Here is a 6,304-nt window from a genome sequence, read left to right as displayed (position 1 = left end):
GTGTATTTTATGTGCACCAAAAATTGAAGTGTGGATTGTAAATTCTTTAGTTTGATGCAAGAAAATGGAATTGTTGATTTTAAGCACCAAATAAAGTTTGTTTCCTAACTTGCAAGAAAACAAATGTTGTTTTGTTCAATTTTAATGCACCAAAGAAATAAGTGATTCTAATTGGAAAGCAAGGAAAAGTTTGTTTGTTCAAGTTTTAAAACACCAAAATAAAGTTTTTGATTTTAAAAGATGAGTCTTTAAACCTGCACAAACAACAACCAGTTAGTAAAATCCATATCTAAGGGGGGCTTCCACAAGCCTAAAAATTTGCACTTTTTCGGTTACAAGGTCTTTTTTACAATGCTCTATTACAATAGCGCTAGTCTGCATTTAAACAGATGTGCTATTTAACACAAACGCACTAAAAGAATAAAATGTCCGAGAAGTCAAACACGCTCAAACATGTTTAATAGCGCCAGAACGGGGTCAAAAGCGTTAAAACCATGTCAATGGCACTAAACTTGATACAATAGCGCTATTGTAAGAGCAATAGCGCTAGAACAACAAGTATCAATAGCGCTATAACGTGATCAATAGCGCTAAAGCACAACCTGTGTGACAATTTCAACATTCAAACATGTTATTGGTAAAAAAAAAATGATCTTTTTGGTGTTTGGATTCACGTCGAGTTCACCAAATGATGCACTGCAAAATGGACAAGGTTAGCAAATGACAAACAACACAAGACACAAGAAATCATTAGTGTTAGTCAATCAAAAACTAATCTAAACAGGCATATCAAAAGAGATGCCAAAAACATGAGAGAATATTTAACTACAAAAGTAAATATGATGAGGCATCTCCAAATGCCTCCTAACATGCTCTTGGCTCCTTCTCCTTTGTTCCTCTCCTCTCCAAGTTCCAAAATAGTGTAGCTCTCAGCAACTTTTTGCACTATGGATGCTTATGGAGGATTGAGATTTTAGTATTTTTCTCCAAATGTAAAATGAAAAGCTAAAATACTAGATGCTATTAAAAATGATTGATTTTAACCAAAATAACAAGATATTAGTTTGCTATGCTAAATGCTCTCTAAAATGCCTATAAGTTAAATGCATACAAGTTTTCAGGATCTGGATTATGAAGAAATGGGCTCTATTTATAGGGAAAATGGAGCAATGGATGGTTGAGATTGAGCAATCTCAACAAGGGTCAGGATTGAATGATTTTCAATCCATGTGAGGGCTTTCAACCCAATCCCAGGATGACAAGTGTCAATGTGAGATAAGTTGAGAGGAGAGGGAATAAGCATTAAATGCTTGACATGACCTTGGGAGTTAAGGTCAAGGTTAGTTGAAAGAATAAACTCTTTATTCAAAGAATAAATCTTTTATCTAATGGATAAACTCTTGTGCAAAAAGCAAGAGGGATAAACATGGTCAAAGCAATAAATGTTTGGGGAGACAAGTTTGAAATAACCATAAATGGTTATGTAAGAGCCATTAATGGTCATGTAAGAGCCATTAGTGGTTTTGGAAGACTTTGGAGGTTAATTTGTTGAACACAAAAAGCATTAAATGTTTTTCAAAGACTTTTGAAGTCTTTGAGAAGTGACTCCATTTTGCTTAGGAATGTGACAATAATTAGGGGATGGATTAGGTTAATTAGGAAGGGGTTAGAAGAATCTAGAAGGGGATTAGATTTTCAAGTGGATTTGGTGGGTGAGGGAAAATAGGATTTTATTAAAATAAAAATTCATTTATTTAAATAAATGTGTGCAAGTTGCATTTTGTAGGAAAATGCAAGTTGGGGGGGATAATGATTTAAATAAATATTTAATTTAATTTATTTAAAAGAGGAATAGGGGGATTTAATGAAATAAAATAGATTTTTATTATTTAATTGATTTGAATTTGGTTTAATGAATTAATTAAAATAAATTGAATAATTTATTTAATTAATAGGAGAATGGTTGAAGATGAATTAATTAAATATTAATTTAATTAACTGATGGCTAATGGATTTTTAATCAAATAAATAGCAATTATTTATTTAATTAAGCTAGACAGATTTGTGTGACTACAGTCTTTAGACGTCATCAAACCGTGAGCTAGCAAGTGAAGTGCTCGCGGCAAAAAATTTGCCTTCTCACCATATCAAGAGGCCAAGAATTGCTAAGTGTTGTCAGATCAAGAAATGGAGATGTTGTGCCACTGCCACGTGTCTCATCTTTTTTTAATGGAAATGTTGTGCCACTGCTCGTGCCTATTTATGAAGGTAACATAAAACATTGGAGAGTGAGCATATCAATTTTTGTTGGTACTCGTTGGGTCGTTACGGTTAAGAAATAAATAGTTTGAGATTTTATGGTTATCGCTAGCTCGCAGGTCCTTTGTCATCAAGTTAGTTTAAGTCGTAGCTTGTGAGTACTGGAAGATTTTAGTTATCGCTACCTCGCAAGATGTTTTGCACTTGACCATTTTATGTTGCAAGGTTGCGAATGGGTGTGATTTTATGTTATCACAAGGTAGCGAGGTGTTCACAGTTAATTCATTTTAATTTGTGATCATCCGATGTGGTTGGTATCATAGCTTAGTTGGTTTGGTCGCTTGCTCACATGATTTGAAGTTGTTTAGCATTTTATGTTGCGATCTGGCAACAGGTAAGTTTTGGTTTGATTTTGTGGTCATCGCATGCTCGCGGGTTTCGCTACCTTGCGATGTTAAATATCTTTAGATGTCATCAAACCTTGAGCTAGCAAGTGAAGTGCTAGCGGCAAAAAATTTGCCTCCTCCCCAACTCACAAGGTCAAGAATTGCTAAGTGTTGTCAGATCGAGAAATGGAGATGTTGTACCACTGCCACGTGTCTCATCTTTTTTTAATGGACATGTTGTGCCACTGCTCATGCCTGTTTATGAAGGTAACATAAAACATTGGAGAGTGAGCGTATCAATTTTTGTTGGTACTCGTTGGTTCGTTGCGGTTAAGAGATAAATAGTTTGAGATTTTATGGTTATCGCTAGCTTGCAGGTCCTTTGTCATCAAGTTAGTTTAAGTCGCAGCTTGCGAGTACTCGAAGATTTTAGTTGTCGCTACCTCGCAAGATGTTTTGCACTTGACCATTTTATGTTGCGAGGTTACGACTAGGTGTGATTTTATGTTATCGCAAGGTAGCGAGGTGTTCATGGTTAAGTCATTTTAATTTGTGGTCATTAGATGTGGTTGGTATCATAGCTTAGTTGGTTTGGTCGCTTGCTCACAGGATTTGAAGTTTTTTAGCATTTTATGTTGCGATCTGGCAACAGGTAAGTTTTGGTTTGATTTTATGGTCATCGCATGCTTGCGGGTTTCGCCATCTTGCGAGGTTAAATTTCTTTAGACATGATCAAACCGTGAGCTAGCAAGTGAAGTGCTAGCAGCAAAAAATTTGCCTTCTCGCCAACTTGCGAGGTCAAGAATTGCTAAGTGTTGTCAGATCGAGAAATGTAGATGTTGTGCCACTGCCACGTGTCTCATATTTTTTTAATGGTCATGTTGTGCCATTGCTTGCGCCTATTTATGAAGGTAACATAAAACATTAGAGAGTGAGCATATCAATTTTTGTTGGTACTCGTTGGGTCGTTACGGTTAAGAGATAAATAGTTTGAGATTTTATGGTTATCACTAGCTCGCAGGTCCTTTGTCGTCAAGTTAGTTTAAGTCGTAGCTTGCGAGTACTGAAAGATTTTAGTTGTCTCTACCTCGCAAGATGTTTTGCACTTGACCATTTTATGTTGCGAGGTTGCGAATGGGTGTAATTTTATGTTATCACAAGGTAGCAAGGTGTTCGCGGTTAAGTCATTTTAATTTGTGATCATCCAATGTGGTTGGTATCATAGCTTAGTTGGTTTGGTCACTTGCTCATAGTATTTGAAGTTGTTTAGCATTTTATGTTGTGATCTGGCAACAGGTAAGTTTTGGTTTGATTTTGTGGTCATCGCATGCTCGCGGGTTTGTAAGTTTTTAGTCAAAAAGTGTTGCGAGCATGCGATGGCGGTTAAGTGTCTTGTTGTCGCAGGCTCGCAAGGGTTTAAGTCAAGTTAAGTTTTGATTTGCAAGCTTACAATGAAATAAGTGGTTTTGTTAGATTTGCAGTGGTCGCCAGCTCACAAGTAAAGAAAGAATATTCCAAACGTTGTTGCGACATTGTGACTGAAGGGCTTGATGAAGATCAATGGCTATCGCTCACTTGCAAGATTCTTTGAGAATTTGTAAAAGGGGTTGCAAGCTTGCAATTAAGAGGATTTGGTATGATTTTATGGTCATTGCATGCTTGTGGGTTTGTAAATCTTAAGTCAAAAAGTGTTGCAAGCATGCAATGGTGGTTAAGTGTCTTGTTGTCGCGGGCTCGCAAGGGTTTAAGTCAAGTTAAGCTTTGAGTTGCGAGCTTGCAATGAAATAAGTTGTTTTGTTAGATTTATAGTGGTCGCCAGCTCATAGGTAAAGAGAGAATATTCTAAATGTTGTTGTGAGGTTGCGACTGAAGGGCTTGATGAAGATCAATGGCTATCGCTCACACGCAAGATTATTTTAGGATTTGTAAAAGGTGTTGCGAGCTTGTGATTAAGAGGATTTGGTTTGGTTTTGTGGTCATCGCATGCTTACGGGTTTGTAAGTCTTAAGTCAAAAAGTGTTGAGAGCATGCGATGGCAGTTAAGTGTCTTGTTGTCTCGGTCTCGCAAGGGTTTAAGTCAAGTTAATTTTTGAGTTGCGAGCTTGCGATGAAATAAGTTGTTTTGTTAGATTTGCAGTGGTCGCCAGCTAGCAGGTAAAGAAAGAATATTCCAAATGTTGTTGCAAGGTTGCGACTGAAGGGCTTGATGAAGATCAACGACTGTCGCTCACTTGCAAGATTCTTTGAAGATTTGTAAAAGGGGCTGCGAGCTTGCGATTAAGAGGATTTGGTAGCATTGTCACTAACTCACGGGTTACTTTCCAAATTGTTATAATAGGTTGCGAGTGTGCAATTAAAGATGGGGAATGGCTTGTCGCTAGCTCGCGAATGAGATTGAAGGAAGTGCAGTTCATCATGTAAGATTGTGTGTTGTTGCCACGTGCTTGAGTGACACTCTGAAAACTAACTGAGATAGAAAAGAGAAAAGGGGGTGCTAAGCAATCGGGGATTGACACGTGGACTTGTTTTCCAGGTTTTGTAAAAGTTTTGAATGACAATCAGATAGAAGGGCATGAATTCAAATTTCGCACCAGTACTTCAGCTATGAATTAATGCCACAGTAGCTAGTTCATACAAGTGTTCCAATTAATGAGAGAAGTGACGGTGCCCAAATACCATAAATTGCATGATCAAGCCGAGATTTTGTATAATTGCATTCTATCTTCGAGGTAATCTAGTGAATTAAGCTCTGCAGCAATGTTGGAGAATTCAGAGTGTTGGGTGTGGGAAAATTTCAAAAAATTGGTTGTTTTTCTCCTGCAGCTAAAATGAGCAAGGCGATGACAAGTGGAGGTTCCCAGCCCAAGGCCACTGAGGAAAAGAAGGATAAGAAATACAAAGAAGAATTTGTAGATTTGCTACTAGGGACTCCAATTTCTTTCAATACAAATGAAATGGCATGGAAAGATTTATGGAGCCAATGCAGAAACCTAACCACGCTTTATATGTCTGGTATTGCTTTGTTTCACTATTTCTGGAATAATAGGGTTAAGGGTGTGTCGATGTCAAACCCTTGGGATTTAAATATGGCAAAGTAAAATGTGCCAGATGTGTATGTTGATGTGAATTTGATCAAAGAGTTGGCCAAATTCTATTTCTTAGTATCTAGGGTAATCAAAAGAAAGAACCAATCCGCCCTAGTTTCAATTAACAGAGCTAGCTTCGTTGAAGCTTTCCAGATTATTAGTGTTGCATGTACAGATACAGATTTGGAGCAGACTGCAAAGGATTATGACAAATACAATAGTGTTATCAAGAACCATGCAATGCCCAGATACATGCCTAGGGTGGATGGGAAACCAGTTAGAATTCCAGATAGTATTGAGCCACCATTTCACATCACACCTTTCCACCATTATATGCATTGTACAATCTATGGATTATGCAAAGTGTTGAGTTTTTATGGAGATTCAACAATGTCAGCTGAATTACTAATGATGGCTATGGACATTCAACACCCAGAGGTTAATAAAGATTATGATTATGTGAGCTATGTGGTTGAACACATTCATAATGCTCTAGTTGAAATTCAGAGTTGTGCACCCAGCCCTACATTTAAGCATTATTAATTATTGATGCATTTAATATTTTTCTATAAT

The sequence above is a fragment of the Cryptomeria japonica genome, chromosome 11 (genome assembly GCF_030272615.1).
Source record: "Cryptomeria japonica chromosome 11, Sugi_1.0, whole genome shotgun sequence".
NCBI lineage: Eukaryota > Viridiplantae > Streptophyta > Pinopsida > Cupressales > Cupressaceae > Cryptomeria > Cryptomeria japonica.
The sequence above is the reverse complement of the archived record's forward strand: the minus strand, read 5'-3'. Positions refer to the sequence as shown.